Raw genomic sequence first — 19,513 nt, 5'->3', positions numbered from 1 at the left:
AAGTCAGCATGGATTGGCTTGTTTGAGTAGAGGGTTTGGCAGCAACCCATGAGTCCCCGGGCCAGCCGAGGGGGGCACCACCACAACAGAAACATGGTATGGTGCGGCAGGACAAGCTGGGGGGTGCCACATCGGGCCGCAACCACCACACCGCAAAACATAGTAAGCGGCCATTATGCAGCCCCTCCTTTTGGAACAACCTTCAGCATGAAAGACAGGACTTTTATTTCATTCAGTTACTTCATAAGTTTATTTCATTCAGTTACTTCATAAAATGTAGATACTGCTATTGTAAGAAAAATCTCAAAGCAGTTTGGAAAAAGAACAAAACAATACAGTGGTACCTTGGGGTGCGTTCCGGAGCCCTGTTCGCATACTGAATAGAATGTAAGACGCGACTGCGCATCTGCGCATGCGCGGATCGCGTTTCGCCGCTTCCACGCATGTGCATGACGTCATTTTGACCATCAGCGCATGCACGAGTGGCAAAACCCGGAAGTAACACACTCCGTTACTTCCGGGTCACTGCTACTTATCCTGAAGCATATTTATCCCGAGGTATGACTGTACAATTATCAATAAAGAGTTAAAATCAACCATTTAAAACAATAAAAAAATTAAACCAATAAGCTAAAACCAGAATTAAAATGCAAGTTGTAGTCCAAAACATTTGGAGACACCCAGCTGGTGAAAGCTGAGCTACATTTATCCTTTTTCTCTAATGTCCTTGTTAATTACATGCAAGGAAGTTTTGTTGCCTTCAGAAACATGACCCCACCCACTACTTAGATGCAGAAGTAGCCCACATTTCTACAGTGCAAAAAGGAATTTTGATTTCCCTGTGTCACGGTGTTGGTGGCAAGACCATCCTTTGAATCAAGCCCAACACTGTGAGTGACAAATGAAGCGACATCTTCTCAAACATGACCTTCTCCCGTCCTCTTTTCTTCCATGTTGCTCTGAGCTTGGGAGTGCCAGTTCAGATTATAACTCTTACTTTCTTCTGTGGAGCAAGTGACTCACATGCGTCAAGCTTAACTTCAATTGCTCACATCTTAATAGGATTCGGTAATGATGTTTTGTTCAAAAGAGAGAGAAATTCTATTTAATAACTAATATGCAGCTTGGTATTCCGAAAATTTCAGTTGTGTCTCATCACGACATAAAGGACTACCTGAAAGAAAACAGATGATATTTCTGTCACTTGATTCTGTGAATCCTGAAAACAAGTTTTCCTTACCTGTGAATATCAGTTTTCAGAAAGACAAGTAAGTTAATCACATAATCCTCAGGTTTTCCTCTAGGAACCTCCCAATAGCATTGATTAATAGCTTAAAGAGAAAGAGAGAGAGAAATCTGGGGAACAAATAGGCAGGTGGTACATTCTGCCTGTACATAACCATCTCCCTTTAGGGAAAAGTATTCTCACAAACAACAGATGGGTGGTACAATCAAGACAGGTCCATAACTGGAGCTGCTCTATAATCAGAAAGGCTAAGTACCCCCCCCCAACACACTATATATATATATATATGAGCACTATGATAAACTAATCGTATCCATGGGGGAAAACCTGTAGTGGCATTGGCTGGAGAATTACAGCATGTCATTCAACCCAGCAACCATTGTTTAGTCAGCCAATAAGGCATATTAATTGGAGAAGCAGAACAAATGTTCATCAGTTGGTTCAGGTAGCCTTTGAAAATGGGGCACATTTGGGTTTGTTGGGGGGTTTTCTCACCAGACGACAGCACAAAAGCAAAATGCAGCACATGACCCTTCAGACCATGTACACACACACACACACACACACACACAGATTCCAACTGGATGAAAAGTGATGAGAGACAAGGGGGGAAGGGGGAGTTCTATATTGGGGTGGGGTGGGATGGGATGGGGAGGGGGACAAACATTTCATTTAGCATTTTGCTGACTGCATCGTCATCCACAGCATGTCATTCTGCTGCCACCCAGACTTCCATTGACTGGTTTGTTTAAGCTCAAAGTGGGAAAGTAACTAACACAAATACATCCATTGTCCGTGCTCTAATAGAATTAAGATGCAGACAACACTCGCTGCATTTCAATGAGACGTGATATACACTGTGTGTGTTGTTTAGTTGTTCACTTTCCCCCTTTCCAGCAGCTCCCAAGAATGGTAGAAGAGAAAAGGCGAGAATATTTAAGCTCATAAATACAAAGTACCCTGTGTTTAAAAAACTGTTCAGATTTTTACACAAATGGACAAATGCAAGGAAACACACAGTTGAATCTGGCAATTTGATCTGCACCGATTCCATTGTGGGGAGAGACAGAGAAGGAGAACTAAAACATTATATCACTGGGAGTTGTATACTCTACCCACCAGACTGAAGCAGCTATTGAGTCAATATTGTATAGGTTTCTCAAATGAACGGCATTCACCCAACAGACAAAGCACGGCCATTTTTCCCTCCTTAACACTGGGCAGATTTTTTTTAAGGGGCGATTTATAATGTCATTGGTTTAAAATGTACATTGTTGTACAGCTACCTCCATGCAGACATAGAGGAACATAAAATTTGTGCTGAACAGAGGGTGTCCAGATCAGAGCATGGCAGATTAGGCATAAAGGAAGGCTGTATCAGGAGGCATAATACAGAAAGAGGAGACAACTGGATAAAAAGAGTATTCATGGAGAGTAACAACGTTAGACCTGCAGGCATATGCCAGCAACGCTGCACTGTGGTCTGCTGGCATGAAAACCACATAGACTTCACAGCAAACTCACATCGGTGCAGAATCAGCCCTTTTTAAGATAGCAGCTTTGTTGCTTTTAACAAAACCTGTTCTCTGTACAGGTCTGGTTAGGATAGGCTGGTGGTGGGCATGGATGGACTAGAACAGTGGTTCTCAAAGGGTGTGGCATGAGAGGCTGTGGCAAGTGTGGTGGGAAGGCTCAACGACAAGCAATATTATATTTTGGGAATGATGCCTGTTCTTATGTAGCTGCAATGTTTTATACTTTCTGAGTGTCCCTTGATCATATTATAAAGTACTTTTGTTCTATGTTATTTACTCAGCCCTGCTAGAAGTTGTTTCTTTTTGTTTTCCAGTGTATTCCTTATCAATTAAAAAAAATCAATGTGGTGCAAGCAAATTTTTATTCTGAAAGGGTGGCCCAGAGAACCACTGGACTAGCCTTTGTGCAGGGCGTTGAACTGGGTGTCCTTTCACCTCTTTGTGATTCTGTAAGATGGGGAAAGAAGGAGGAAACAATGCCTGGGGCACTATATCCTCTAATTTTCAAAACTTTGCAATGAGAACAAATCATGTGCATTTCTGGCTGGGGCCACCACAATGCAGCCATGCTTCCAATCCAGAGATTTTTTTTCAGGGGGAACTCATAGGAACTCAGTTCCAGCACCTCTCTGGTGGGTGTCATTGCCATTCCAAGAGAATGAGGAAGGTGTTTGTGGTGAGTTCTGGCACCTCTTTTTCTAGAAAAATAGCACGGTTCCAAACTATCCTGACCATGAGGCACTGTGGTAAAACTATCCTGCTACTCAGAGCCAAGCAACAATGTTCAGCAGAATGACACGACACACACAAAAATTCTGGGTTACAGTATAACTATTTCAGATATAAATGCATATTTTATTGTGTGTGTGCACATTCACACACTTCTTTTTAAAAAATCCTCCTATAACTTAATAAAATTGGATTCTGACAAAGAGGTGTTCCCTTGAAGTACTTTGACCATAAGTTCATACTGATGGCCATTCACATCGCAGCCCACACAGTCTGTAAGAAAAGTGTTATACTTGGTGAAAGAAATAAAATCTTGACACTGGCACATAAATCTCAACACTTTTTTCCCCCATGGTTTGAAAGTCTCACTCATGTTGAGCTACAGCCCTGATCTACTTCGGCATTGGAAAACATTCATGACTGCTGTCAAGGCAGGAGTGAAATTGATGTATCTGAATTTAGTGTTGCTGTAGCATGGCCTGCGACAGCTAAGGGTGTTTCTGGACTGTCACTGTTTCGGGGTGAGATTCAATCACAAACTGGCAAACTCAGATTGCACAATTAAAGTTGATTTGGCACCCTTGCACAAGGAGGGCTACTGCTTCCCTCCCAAAGGGTGGCCTTCATACAATAAGGAAAACAATGGGGAAATGCGCTGGAAAGTTTGAGATGCAACTTGGCACAACGTCCCTACAAACAAATAAGGATGGATGCTCAATAAATAACGGACGCCATCTTACCTGCCCACAAATTTTGTGCAAGCAAATCAGGTCCTATGGACCTGTGGAGGTTATCATTATTATGAGTCCATGGGGACCCCAAACAAAATGTTGCCGTGTATCCCTGGTATGAACATGTTACCTTTGACTAAAGGAGCTGGGAGTGGGGGAGCACACAAAATATGCCTGCAATAAATGACATACATGAACGATGAACCATCAGTGTACTTTTTGAGTACCTTTTTAATTGTCAGGAACCACCATGGCCGTATTTGTTGCTGCAAAAGCTGTCAAAATGGTGGTTGCCTTTGGTTTCAGTTCTCTGTCGTTATTCCCCAGAACTGTGCACTCAGTAACAGAATATTTTAGTTCTTGGTATTTACCACCATGAAAACTACTTTAGTTAATGAATTAGTTAATTTTAGTAAAACGAATTAGATTTTTTTTTTTAAGAATTAGAGAAATCTATCCAATAACTTTGTGTTCACCATCTACCATTTTAAGATCTTTAATAAACAAATGACTGTTTCTAACGGAGTATGGAAAATGTAGGCTTCAGGAGAGGGTGGAGAGGAATGATACAATATTACTTTTGAAAGCTCACTGTCAGTGCATTTGCCAGCCAGCACAGATTGCAAAAGCCTAGCAAAATTTCAGAGATCTGTGCCATTTGTTCTGAGATTTAGGATGATTCTCTGGGTGTACTAATAAAACCCCTGCCTGCTCTTTACTTGCTTGCACATAAATTCAGATAACATACAAACGCTGACAAATCAGCTTTCAAACACAGAGAGGGCAGAAATATTGCAGAAATTTTCACATCCATCTTTCAAGAAATTTCCATACAAGAGATTGGAATAATCCTTGCAAGGCAAAAAGAAAGAAAGAAAAAGAAAACCCTCTGACATAACGAAATGATGCAAGTTTAGGACCAAGTGCACAGAACGGATGCAAAATTAAACCAACCAAACTCATTAAAATGAGGGAGTGAAGCACATCAGTGGGAGATTTTCCGATCTTATCTTCAGTCACCTTTTGTCAGTTGATTTCAGTGGCTTGTGATAGTAGTCATTTCCATGTATTATTAAGAGAGCAACAGCCTCGCAGCAGGTTCATCTCCCAAACTACACACATTCATTAGAGCAGGGATCGCCAATCTGGTGCCTTTGGTGCACACATGGGCCCATAGAGGCTTTCCCTGGTGCCCACAGTGTCGCCTTCCCCTGCTGAAATTAGGCTTGTAAGAAGTATTCTGTTTTAGGCAATAGAAGAGGTTGCCGTGTGTTTGGTTGCAATGTGTGTGTGGTGCCCACAACTATTCTCCCATTTGCAAGTCAGCACACAGACCCCAAAATATTGATGACCCTTGCATTCGAATGTGTGAAGAGAGCCCCAGGCACAAAGCTGCATGCACCATTTTAACGCCCAGTGTACCACTTCTCTCCTTCTGTTATATTCCTTTATCTCTTTATCTCTCTCCCTTTCCCTTTTTCCCTTCCATCCCTGTCAAAATTCCCCCTTCCCATATGGCAATTAGGCATGCACCCCCCCCCCCAAAAAAGAGCCTATTGCCATGCATAGCATAACAAGAAGATCCCAACTAGAACAGACCAAAGTTCTCTCTAGTCCAGCAGCCACTGCTTGTCATTGTTGTGGCGCCCTCTTTGGCACCCTCTCGGCTCAGCCTCAAGTGCTGGCAAACCAGTGACACCCTGCTAAATCCGCCACTGGTTTTAATGCACAAGACGACTAGCAGTTTGACCTCTGGTTGTTTCCATCCTAGGGCCAGAACGATGTTCAGCTCCTGAAGTGGCATAAGAGAATCAAATGACAATGAGAGTACCTCTTTGTTATGCGGACAGGCCTAAAGTCCATTGAACTTGCCATGTGGCCAGCAGAAATTGTTTTTTAAAATGATGTCAAAACATCTGGGGGAGGAATTGAACATCACACTATGCTGATCATTCCATCAGTGCAGGAATTGCACCTCCTCCCCTACATCCTGTTCTGGGGTTCTCTTGGCCCCCTACCCAGAGCCAATTTAAGGAGAGAGGGAGGCACATGGTGGGAGAAGCTCTGCTGTGGAAGTGGAATTTGTTAGGTGAATCCCACACGGGATAAATTTTCTTAAAGTGCATCGCTTGTAGAATTCCGCTTTTGACTAGCACTGGATTTGAGGTACTTGGGTGCAGAATTTTGGTTTCTTTATTTCTGAGCATGCAAAAAATATATACACAGTGCTGTTTGGCAACCCTCATCTTCAGATTTTAAAAGTATGTGCACAATATGTAGAGTTAAGTGTACCATATTTTCTATGCTGCGGTTTGTTCCCATTCTCACCTCTCCTGGGTGTGCCTTCCAGATTCAAGATGCTCTTGCTGGGAAAATTCTGTATCTCCTGCACACAGTGAAATCTTAAGACTGACATTTCTGCTGTTGCAGTGGAAGGTAGCTGTTTTGTAGGTCATGCTCACACATGGTGAGCCAGCCCGCCACACTAATACCCCATAGAGTGTGTCTAAGATAAGGTCTAAAACCATCAATTTGATGTGTTGTTTGGCAGGGAGCCCGTGAAGAAAGTGTTCTGGAGTGGTTTTTACTGTTGTAAGGTCAAGAGCTTCATGCCTAGATACCAGGAATTACAATAATCAAAGGGAGGTCATAAATGCATAAGATCAACATTGCTAAACCCAAGCGCAGCGGGAGAGCAACTGCCTTCTCTCTGAAGCAGGACATCCCTGGCAGTTGCATTTCTGTTCCCAGCAAGCACCAAACTGTGCAGGAGAGCTGGTGTTTGCAAAATCCAGGTAGACACAGACAATTAAATACGGCCCTAGAGAAATAACAGCGATACAAACGCAAAGGCAAGGGATTCAAGACAAAGTTCTGCTTCTTATCTCAAATGAAGTGAGAGCCTGAGAAAGCAGAAACACTCTTCCTGGTGGGTTCAGTGGTCCCATGTGATGGATGCCTAAAAGAAGTTTCTTTTCAGAAAGATTCTTTTGCTTTCTTATTTTTCTTTCTTCCGTTTCAGAACTAATGCATCAGAAGACAATTGTCGAGAACCACCATTTGAAAAACTGTTTATGGACAGGGACTGACGTAATAAATTGACTCTGGCAGGGCTTGGGGAGGGGGTCTGCCTAACTTTATGATGTGATGTTTTTACCTGCCCATTATTCCGTTGCAATTGTTTGCCTACTAAAACATTCTGCAGTTCACAGAGGTTAAGTGCTTCCCAGCCCCAGCTCCAGTTTAATAAAACATTAAAAACAACCTAAAACAGGGCTGCCTTCAGGAGTCTCCTAAAAGCTGTGTAGTTGTTTATTTCCTTGACATCTGGTGGGAGGGTGTTCCACAGGGAGGGCACCACTGCCAAGAAGGCCCTCTGATGGGGCCCCTGTAACTTCACATCCCGCAGTGAGGAATGCACCAGAAGACCCTCGGAGCTGGACCTCAGTGTGTGGACTAAATGATGGGGTGGAGACACTCCTTCAGGTAAACTGAGCTGAAGGCATATAGGGCTTCAAAGGTCAGCAGCAATGCTTTGAATTGTGCTCAGAAATATACTGGGAGCCAGTGAAGATCCTTTAGGACTGGTGTGTTATGGTCCCTGCAGCAGGGGCAGAGGAAGGGGCTGAAGGCATATAGGGCTTCAAAGGTCAGCAGCAATGCTTTGAATTGTGCTCGGAAATATACTGGGAGCCAGTGAAGATCCTTTAGGACTGGTGTGTTATGGTCCCTGCAGCAGGGGCAGAGGAAGGGGGGCAGTGGGGGCAGCTCCCCCGGGTGTCACCACTGAGGGGTGTGACAAAATGGTGGGCGGCACTCACTGCAGGGCCTGCAGCGTGCCTGAGCCACACGTCTCTCCTGGGAGTGATGTGGTGGCTTGGGTGCCCACAGGCTCCGCACTGCCCCAAACCGTTTGCCCGCCACCTCCCCCTCAGCTGTAGAGTGGCTGAGTGGGAGGAGGCAGACAGACTCCTTGGAGGCCCCACGGAGCATCCTGCCCTGGCTCACCCCACCCCATGGGCGACTGGCCCCACCCCTGGGAGCAGGGCACACACGCCACCCCAGGCGCCTGATCAGCTTGCCCTGCAGTTGCTCCCAGTCACCAGTCTAGCTGTTGCATTTGGGATGGCTACAGAGAACACAGTGGTCCACTATTTTAAGTGCCCATGAAGAAGAGTCTTTCAAAACACATTGGACCCATAAAATCATTATTTGTGCGTACCTTTGATATTTAATCTCACTCTTGTTTGGAGAAAAAAGAAAGATGGCCTTGCTTCATTTTTTACAGTGGCTACTTTAGAATAGAATTGCCAACCTACTCAGTGGAAGAATAAACTTTTTGACAAGCTTCTTGGCATCCTGAGGTTTCTCTCCGCAGCCTTGATTCCCTCCCTAAAGAGAATGTATGGGGTGCACCTGGCAATGGGGTTGCCAGTGCAGGGTCATCAATATACTGTAACTAAAAGTTGTAAAACGCAGATCAAAATAAGCCATTCTGGTCCTGCATAGACTATCACTCCAGTCCAGCTGACTGTCAAGAACTCTGCAGTGAATCACTCATGGTCTGCTACAAGTCAACTCAGCTTTAAGGCCAGGCCAGTCATACTGTAAGTATTTTTAGAGGGCACAGCATACATATTGAAATATGTATAGGTCTTTTTTGGTCAGATTTTGTCTAACTTACAATATTATTTTATTTTCAGATATATAGCAAAGCCCTAATATACGTTTCATACCTCCAAATCCTCCATTTATGCATTTATTTGTCACTATTCTATTTTTGCCAGGCTTTGCAAACCCTTTGTCATCTCAAAAGCAACAGGAATATTAGTTTAGTGTTTCATAGATCATCATCTCTGCGTTAAATACTCTCAATATGGCATTAGCACTGAAGAATACTGTCATTAGCTGCTTTCATTTATCTGATTTATTTTTTATATATATCCCCATGTGCTTGTGTGTGTGTGTCTCAGCTTCAATGGAGACTATTTTTTTCCACACAAAAGAAAGAAATATATGTTTTATGAACTTCTGCCCCCAAGGATTCTTGGAAATCCAGGCTGTGATAGTCTAGTTCAAACCTACATCCCATTGCCTCAGCAACAGAAAACCTCTGGTGCACAGGTCAGTTGACGGTAGCTTTAACGAGAACACTCTCGCCATGGGTGGTCTCGGTTTTATTCCTATTTGTACTTTTGTGTGACTTTGATACAAAAACCCAAATGTTTCTTTTTCTTGTCAGGTGCTGCTTTCGATTTCAAAACTTGCGACAGCAAGAGAGAGAGAGAGAGAGAGAGAGAGAGAGAGAGAGAGAGAGCGCATGCAGGACCCCTGCTTTCTAAAACACTAGGAATCTTGCAAAGCCAAATGTATTCTTCTTCTTCTTTACAGAATGGAGTTGATTTCAGAGCTAAGACTAGCCTTTGGCCATATACCAGGCAGACTGCACATTGTATTTGTGCTTTTCAGCCCCGTCGCCCTCCTAGGATCACCATGGCATACTGCACTAGCAATAATATTTACCATCTTGTCAGGCCGCCAGTAGCAACTGGCTTAATGAAAATGTTTTCCTCCTACTCAGCAGAAGGCCCAGCTCTTTCAGGATCACCCTGAGAGATATTTACTTATCACACTTTTATTATCAACAGGCTTAAGCAGAAGCCTGTAAAATGCAGGGAGTAAGTCTGAAAGGTGAAGTTTATTGAAGGGAAATAGGTAGGGTTGATTGTCACTGGCAGTAAGGGCTAAAATGTCACCGTTTTACATTCATAGCCATGTCCCTTTATGTTCCTGGTAGACATAAATGGCCCTTTGAGAGGCTGGTGTGCAAGAACTTTGGAGATTGGGTTGTGTTCCTGGGACCCATGGGAATAATCATGCCATTCAAGAGGATCTAACTTCTGTTGCAGGTGCCCCCTCTCCCCACAGCACTCAAATCTCTCCCCCCGACATTCCACTATCCTCCCCGCCTCCACCACTCAATGTTCTTTACCCCCAGCAGCCTCCCAGATTGCCTTCCTTTGCCTCCCACCCTCTCAATTCCTCTGCTTTCAGTCCTGCTACTGCTCGGTTGCCAGTCTGAGCCTTGCAAAGTAGATAGAGCTGAAATAGGAAGTGGGAGAGAAGTGTTCCTTTTTTTAACATCCTCCTCCAGGTTTAGGTCCTTTTCAAAGGGAGAAAAATATAGCCACCCTTGCCAATTCATAATGAAGTAGACAGTGAGCAGTGGTGGTGGGAAGAACTCAAGAGGCCTTGAAAGCAACAGGGGAAATATACAACTGTGCCACAAATTAGGCAATCCTTTAAAAGACATGTTTGACTCCTTTGGAGTTCTTGGTTTTCAGCATATAAAGCGTAGCTGAAAAGAAGCATTCCTGATCACTGCTGCCTCTTTCTTATCCAAAATAGATGGAGCACCCAGGCTCTGATAAACCAACATGTACATTGTGTGGATAGTGTCATTCTATGATCTAGTCACTAGGTGGCACTGGACTTATTGTACATGTCAGGAGTTTCCTGCTGCTGCTTTCTTCTTTTTTGCAGAGAGGCAATAAATGGCTTCATGACTGGTGGGTCATTAAGCCTTGCATGGCATACATGTAGATGCCATCCTCCCAAAGCCACCTACCTCCCAACCACACCATTGCTGCCTTCTCTTGTCTGGACTCAGATTCAGCTTGTTAAACTTCATCCATCTGACTGTGGCTTCTAGACACTAGTTCAGAACCACAACATGCTCAGTGAAAGAAATACAGAGCTGAAGAACTCATCAAGGTTCTGCTACAGGGGTGAGGAATCTGTGACCCTCCAGAGGTTGCTGGACTACAACTCCCATCATGCTTGACCATTGGCCATGCTGCCTAGGACTGATCGGTGTTCAACAAAATCTAGAGGGCTAAAAATTTCCCATCTCTGTTCTACTATTTTATACACACACACACCCCAAGTTGAAAAGTTGAAAGGAACAATTACAAAAATACAGTCTTGCATATATATAGCTATATGAAATAATCACTTGTGGAAAGATGTGGCATTAAAAATATTGTGCACCTAGAGACAAAGAGTAAACATTGCAGCATAAGCCGATAATCATACTTAAAATAAAATAAAATAAGCTTTCTTCTGTTTGCTTTCTGCGTCTCCATGGCCCTTAATTGATCTCCTGAGTATCCTTCCAGTACTGGAAAACTCTCTGTTAGCATAGAGAACTGAAGGCAACCTTGAACCAAGACTGCAAGGAAGCCCCTGCTCACCATGGTGATGAGAGCATTCCCGAACTGTGAGATCAGGTTTTCCATTTCTGTTCTTCAGTGCTTCACTCGGAGCTGTGTGCTTCTATTAATATTCTTTGGTCTCCCCTTTGTTCAAAAATCAAGTTAGTGAACTAATATTTACAAATCAGGCTGCGCATGGTACTGATGAAACCAGTTTCAGATTACCAAGATGGGAAGTGCATTTTAAACTGAAATGATTTATCTTAGAATAATTCCACCGAGTTCAGCTGTACGACAGAGGAGTTGCTTGAGGAAGTATTTCCCAGTTTAGGCCAATTCTAAAGCCCTCCTTGTGCATTCAAACAGCATGGGGGGGGGAATAAACAGGGGGTTAGGAACAGGTGAGTACATGCCAGCTCCCCCCCCCCCCCGGAAGTGAAGACCCACCCACCCCTGTACAAAATCCATCCCCAACATTCCTACATTAAGGAGTAAGGTCCGAAAGGGGCTTGTATGTGTGCTTGCTTTCACACCTTGGGCTTAGAAACCACAGTCATTCCCAATCATGGGGAGGCTTGAAGATGCATTCAGGGTTGGGAGAGACCTCTGCCTGAAATTCTGGAGAGCAACTACTAATCAATATAGACAAGACAGAACTAGACAGACCACAGGTGTGACTCAGGAGAAAGCAGCTTCCTGTGATCTTCCCACTTAATATGGGAAGCTTGAGGGTGGAATGGAAGCACTTGACACAGGTGCTACATTTATATAGGCAGGGAGTTTGGAGTCTGTGAGGGCATTCAGATGTGCTCCATGGAACTATGGCTATACCACTTGATGTTTCTTTCCAAGCATGTCTGCCGTACTCCCCTTTGTATGTGGTGATGAAGGACAGCAGTTCAGTGGTAGAGCATCTGCCTTACATACACAACATTTCCAGTTAGGGCTTGGAACACACCCCATTGAAAATCTTGCACATCTGCTGCCAATTACCATTGACAACACTGAGCTGTCTGTCTCGGTATTAGGCAGTTTCCTATATTTGTGTGATTCTGTACAGAAGAGAGAGGAAGAGCCATAGCTGGGTAAAACAGAATGCTCTAGAGCTGGGCTTTAATTGTTTCTTTAAGCATCTCCACTGCCTGAAGCAGTGGTTTATATCCAACCTATGCCTCTTTGCAGGCACTTCTTCAGATGCTGAGATTCCTGCATTGCAGGGGATTGGATTAACTGACCCTTGGAATCCCTTCCAATTCTAATTTTCTATGATTCTATGAAAATACTGTAGATCAGATGGCCAGAATCATTGATCATTGAAAGGCCTTTGTTCACTAGGCAAGACTCTTACCACAGAGTTGGAGAACTGGTGCTCTTCCAGATGTTGCTGGAGTCCACCACCCATTATCCCTGACACGGCCACAGGTCCCCACCCTGCTCTGCCCAAACACTACTTATTCTTCTCTCACGGTTTTCTATTACCTGACCCTGACTCATAGGGCTTTGCTGAAGTTCTTTGTCTAGAAAGAATGTAGGCCTCATTGACCAACCAATCTCCCAGCCAGCCAGATCTGGCCCTCGCCCAACATTTGTTTGTTAACAACGTGCACCACAATCTCTTGATTTAGCAAACCACCAGCCCCTCCCCGCTTTCTTGCAAGTACATTTTGAACTCGCACATTTGTCACAATGTGAAAATGTGCCGCTGAGCATATTCTCCCAGTCCCAGCTTGTGATCTGCTGCAGGCTGTGAGCCGTATGTGACGGGAAAATTCCAGATTCCCTTTGCAACTGAGAGAGGCTAAGGAGGGAGCCTCTGAATAGAAACACCACCGCCACCCTCACAAAACGACACAATCAGCATGCACGTTTGCAAAGCGGTGTGAAAGCCGAGGCGGGTCCCATCCTTGCTGAAATTAAGGAAGCGATTAAGGACGCGTTTCACCTCAAAAAATATCTACAGAGACGACACGGTATTGTTGGCTGCATGAATGTACTGCATCCATGCTCCCACTCTGCTGTATTGCTGTGGCAAGAAGTTGCTAGGTTACACTGAACGTCAGGAATTCAGGGAACAATGTACTTATATCTTTTCTTTTCTTTTGCCTTTTCAATTTTGAGATGGGGGGGGGGAACCATAAGGAGAGTGTGTGTGTGTGTGTGTGTGTGTGTGTGTGTGTGTGTTGACATAAAATACAGTGTGGCACTGAAGTAATTTTGCAGTGGAGAGATGAGAGGAAAGGGGTCTTTCATCTCCCTGACAGCAGTTTACTTCGTGTTGTGACTTACAGAGGGCAATTGCAGGACAGCTCACCAGGATGTCAGGCTGAAGGAGAATGCTTGCAGCGCTTGTACCCTGGCAACTGCTTCTCCAGCCGGGCTCTCCAAACAGCAAAAACAACTACCGTTCTGAGTGATATCAACCGGTCCTGCTGGAAGCCTGTGACAGTTCTCATGATGTCTGAGCTTGGGGTGGAAGAAACCAGGCCTTTCATGCCGCAAAACAAATCTGACAGATCAAGAGGAGGATCTTGGCCTCCTGGCATTGTGACTTGAGCTTCATTATTCTTATTATCATCATTCTGCTCATAGATAATGTTATAATTTACAGTCAGGCATTGTGCGGCCCAAATGATTGATGTCGCTTGGGCATGAATAACTATTTTGGTAGGTTTAATAATGGATCTTCAGGCAAACTCAGCATGTGGGGGTGGAGCTGTCTCATAAGAGCAGCCTTTGGTTCTCTATTCAGAGCGGCTGGGGCAACCTAGTCAGATGGGCAGGGTACAAATAATAAAGATGATGATGGTGATGATGATTAAATGAAGCTGCAGCAGCTTGTAGGTAACAGCCACAATCCAGCGTGCATTTCAGTGAGCTTAAGTATGCAAAGCTATTGGCGCTTTAGTGGGGAGTAAGTAAGGGACGCGGGTGGCGCTGTGGGTAAAACCTCAGCGCCTAGGACTTGCCGATCGCATGGTCGGCGGTTCGAATCCCCGTGGCAGGGTGCGCTCCCGTCGTTCGGTCCCAGCGCCTGCCAACCTAGCAGTTCGAAAGCACCCCCGGGTGCAAGTAGATAAAGAATAGGGACCGCTTACCAGCGGGAAGGTAAACGGTGTTCCGTGTGTTGCGCTGGCTCGCCAGATGCAGTTTGTCACACTGGCCACGTGACCCGGAAGTGTCTGCGGACAGCGCTGGTTCCCGGCCTATAGAGTGAGATGAGCGCACAACCCTAGAGTCTGGCAAGACTGGCCCGTACAGGCAGGGGTACCTTTACCTTTTTACCTTACCTTTTGACTCCCCAAAGCATTCACAACAGCTTGGGCTCAGAGGATTTGGGTTTGACCCATCATCATTTCAAAGGAGGTTTTCTTCTTTCAAAGGCAGAAAACACACAATCCTCTCCAGGCAAATTTGCTTCTCTATCCTATTTTAACGCACCCATCAGTTAAATTGATATCCATCAGTAAATTAGGCTGATACCCTAACACTATGGGAGCGAGTCCTATTGAACTGAATGGGATTCATAGGGAGACATATAGGACTGCATTGTGAGACAAAACATTCATATGCAAACTAGTGCTGATAATTAAAAAATAAACTAAGGTGGAACTGGGGCCTGTGACCCTCCTGGTGTTGTTAGGAGTCAGATCCCATCATTCCTGACCATTGGTCATGCTGGCTGGGGCTGATGGGAGCTGGAGTCCAATGACATCTGAAGAGCCACGAGTTTCTCATCCCTGCAGTCTTTGCAGATATGTGCAGTCCTCCCATAAGGACAGCTGTCTGTTTTGGGGAAGAATAATAGCAGGAAAGGGATTGAACATAAGTAAACTGTATGCAGAACACCACATAGGCAGATGCATCATGCTCTTAGGATTTACTGAATTAATAGTCTTGTCATTGCGTGGATGGGGCACCCAACACCAAACTATAATACATATGCTAATAAACATTTAGGAACAACATGAAAATGTATTCAGTACTTTGTATGTTTTGATGTGTGGCTAAGATATCACTAGTCCAGCACTGGCATAAGCGTGCTCAGGCCCATTTCAATCGATTATCTTAAGCAAACCTCACTCTTTGTTTAATTGCAGTCCAAGTGTTTAACCAACCAGAGAGTACATCTCTGACAGAGCTGGAAACCAGTTCGAACAAAAGCAGGATAATTCTTTAATCCTGCGTGGGAGTGGGAGGGAGATTGGCAGCATAAGTTTAAAAGGCTGTTGCATCTCACAAAGAAATGGGATGTTTTAATCGTGATTGCAGAAGAATGCATCTTCTTAAGGGACCAAGCCATAGGCAGTGTTGTTCGCATCCTGAGAGTTGATATTAAGAGTCAATACAAGAAATCCTGACTTGTAAAAGAAATATAATTCACTGGGGAGATCTGTTGACATTATGCAAAGCAAACAAGAACTGTCCTTAAACAGATGAGCAAAACACTAGAATTAAAAAATCAGCCGACTCTCTTCATTCTTAGCAAGTACCATTTCCAAACAGCACTAGGAACTATACACAAGCAACAGGAAGGAGCCTCTCTGTTTAATACCTAAGGGCAGCAATATCCCATTAGCACCACATATAGCAGTCTGGTGAGAAGCTGCTGAGTCAACCTAGTTCTAGAACTCCCCTTGTTTGCTAATGCAGCACACATGCTTCAGGATGTGATTATTTCACTCTTGCAGCATAGCAGGAAAGCCTGCTGATCTGGTGCATGCACAAGAAAAGCTCAACGTCCTCAGCTGGAAACCCAAATTCTGCTATCACAATAAATTACACAAATTAAAAGTACTTGCATAATTTATTGTATTTCCCTAAATAAGATTTTTTGAATCATTTGGAAATATTTAAGTGGTCTTTACTTTTTAAAAGTTTCAAAGGGGAAATGAGGAGCAGGACAGGGACAGAGAACATGGACATAGCTGGGGGGGGCAGGGGGGTCAGCTGCCCTCCCAATCAAGTAGATAAACAAATACTTAACTAACTGACCAATTGTGTCACAAATAACTCAGTTCTGCCCCCCTAACATAAAGCCTGCCCCCCTAAAATAAATCTAGGCTACACTCATGATGGAGAAGTGTGTAGGCAGTTATCCCAACCATGATGACTAGAAACTTTTTTATTTATTTGTTATAGCTTTTATAGCTCATCTTTTTCTCCAAGGAGCATAAAGTGATGTAGATAGTTCTCTGGGGCACTTAATCCAGACAACAAGGCTGAGAAGCAGTGACTGGTCCAAGGCCAACCAGGTGAGCTTGATGACTGAATGGAGATTTGAACCCTGGTCTGCCAAGGTCCAAGACTGACATTCTTAACCACTGCACAACACTGCCTCTTAAGAAAAGCTGGCTCCTAGCAGTCTGTATTTGCTTCCCAGATCATAATCTCGCTATTGGAATACGTACAGGATATGTTAACTCCAAAACGGGGTACATATTGGAAGGAAGGCGCCTCCTGTCGCCCCCTCCCAACTCAAGATATTTTAGGAAAGGCTGCAGCCTCTATCCTTTCCTTCAACACGACAGAAACTTGACCTTCCATATCACGTCGTCGAGCCTAGCAACGTCCCCCCCCCCCCTCATTCAAGAGACGGTGAGACGGCGCGTACCTAAGCGAGTTGCAATGAGAGGAAGGGGCTTTATCGAACGTTTTCATGAAAGAGACTCCCGTGCATTGACCTAATCCGAAGGCAGCTTTTAGCAACGAGGGGAGGGGCAAGCCAACGGGTGTACGCGAGAGCTCATGAGTCGATTTGCATTTCCCCTAGTGATTGGTTGCTGGAAAAGAGGGCGTGTCAAGAAGGGGGCTCGTCCCCCACCCTCTCCGCCGCCCTCTTATTTGTTTCAAAGGGCGTTGCTCGCACCGAAACGAAAAGGAACCGGGAGGCGGGCGATGCTCGCCGCAGCCACTAGGGGGTGCGGTACCCCAATGTCCCTTCGCACGCGTCTCCCATGCCAAAGATCCCGTTCGCGAGGAAAGCGTTAATAGGGGAACAGCAAGCCAGTGAACGGCTTCCACGTCTGAAACCACCCCCTTTTCAAAGTATGTGAGGGTGCTCGTAAGCTTATGTAAATAATTCCCCTGTAGACGGAGCCAGCAAATAAGGTGATGCCGAATGAGAAGCAAGGGAAATCTATCATTACAGTCACAAGCACACTTAAAACAGCGCCAGCTATGGACACAGTGGGCATGCGCGCAGATGCAGGCATAAAAATGCAATCAAAGCTCCTCGTTTGAGGTCCGCCGCCAAGTTGCAGGTATTGCTAAATTTCTTAGAAATCAGAATTCCCACAATGCCTGTCATTTTGTACACAGTCCATGGCCACTGAAGGCTCCCCCCCCCTCCCATTCAATAGTGTAACTGAACCAACAGATTACAAACATGGTTTCCTGCATGCATGTTATTTTGCAACAATGCAATGCTTGGGGGTCAAAACAATTAAAATAAAAAACAATAGGAAGGAAGCAGCCAAATACTGTATGCAAAAAGTGAATGCACGCTGACACGCTATGGATTTCAAGGGAAGACATTCCATTAGGAAGTAAGGTCAATTAAAAATAGAGCTCCAGCTCCCTATTAACATTAGAGGTCGTACAGCTTGATTCTATGCATGATTACTCGGAAATAAGTCCCACTGGGTTCAGTTTGGTCTTACTCCCAAGCAAATGTGATTAGGAGTGCAGCCTGAGGGTAAACTCCATTGAACTCAATAGGACTCACAAAGCTGTATAGAATTGCACTCGTTTCTCCAGCATTGGGCACAATGCAGCCAATCTTTAGCCATTTTTTAAGCCCACTGATTTCAAAAGTGGAGCCCCAGTGCAGTGTAGTGGTTAGAGTTCCGGACTAAGATTAGACGGAGACATGGGTTCAAATCCCAATACAAGCATGAAGCTCACTTATGACCTTTGGCCAACTGAACTCTTTCTTAGAAGGTCGTTATGTGAATAAAATATGGGGGGGGGGGGTGAAAAATAATTTGCGACTCCTTGGGCTTCTTGGAGGAATGGTGGAATAAAAATGTAACAAATCAGAAGTCACCGCTTGCTTCACATGTGTTTCACAGTTTCACTGAAAGATGTTCGGCTTGCGCCGGATCGCGCTATTTAGGATTCGGCTGTAATGGTGCGATCCTTTGCTTTGTCGCAATACGATAAAAAGCAGCTTTCTTAATCTGTTGCAGGGGGGAGGGGAAGCAAGAGTGCTATACTAGCTGGTTTCTTCGCTCATCCTGAGCTTCCGCAGGCAAAAAGATACCTACTTTTGCAGTAGCGCAGGCAAGAAGGAAACAGCTAGACTTGAGGGCATCGCCGGAGGACATATTTACACGTTGATTTTAGCATCTTGGAACAGATCGTAGCAAAGTAGTGGGCGGTTTTCTCGAAAAAGAGGGAGGAAGTAAATGAATTTTAAATCCTATCAGTCTAAGACTACAATCCCATGAACATTGGGTAGGGGGGGGGACCAAACTCCGTTGAACAGACGGGGTCTTTTCTTCCGAGTAAACGTGCACAGGGATCGGGCCACAAACCTGTCAAGCAGCCTCAGCCCAAGAGCAGCGGCTTAAGTGGTTTGTGGATCGAGCTGGCTGCGTTTCCTATATAGAAGGAGGGGAAATGCTTTTGGAATTATTAAACAGACTCCCGTGACAAGAATTGCCTTTTTATTAACAGTTCTGTTCAAATATTGAACTTTCCCTCTCCCGCTAAAACGGTTTCCGAGCGAGAGAATGGAAGAGGCAAGACAAGCTGTGGGAGTAGCTGGGAGACCCAGATATTGGGCGCGTTTATTTATGCCTTTTCGCCCTCTTGCGGGGCTCGTTTTGCTTGAGCGCAGCAAAGAGGACGCCTGCAGGATCAGGGTTTGGGGTTCATATGTCTTCCTGTGTTGCTATGTATACCTGTATAGGATAGGCATGGAGGCGGAAGCAACGCATACTTTTCCAGGTGATGCTATAGATTCGTCCCATTATCATCCCAATTCAACATTCCCTCCCACTTCGCCCTGATTCCTCATAACACCTTTTTATTCCCAACCTGTCACCCTCTGAAGTG

At 44.7% G+C, this 19,513-nt stretch overlaps 1 long non-coding RNA gene across 1 annotated transcript; it reads right to left on the bottom strand.

Annotated features, from left to right (window-relative positions):
- Positions 1–254: 254 nt before the first annotated feature.
- On the bottom strand, positions 255–17,156 carry LOC144329155 (uncharacterized). Its single transcript, XR_013394577.1, has 3 exons — positions 17,067–17,156; positions 15,079–15,238; positions 255–1,174 (listed from the first exon to the last, which is right to left on the bottom strand). It is a non-coding gene; the product is annotated as an uncharacterized LOC144329155 (long non-coding RNA).
- Positions 17,157–19,513: the final 2,357 nt, after the last annotated feature.

Source organism: Podarcis muralis, chromosome 11 (genome assembly GCF_964188315.1).
Source record: "Podarcis muralis chromosome 11, rPodMur119.hap1.1, whole genome shotgun sequence".
Lineage (NCBI taxonomy): Eukaryota > Metazoa > Chordata > Lepidosauria > Squamata > Lacertidae > Podarcis > Podarcis muralis.
This window is presented reverse-complemented; position numbering and strand designations above follow the sequence as displayed.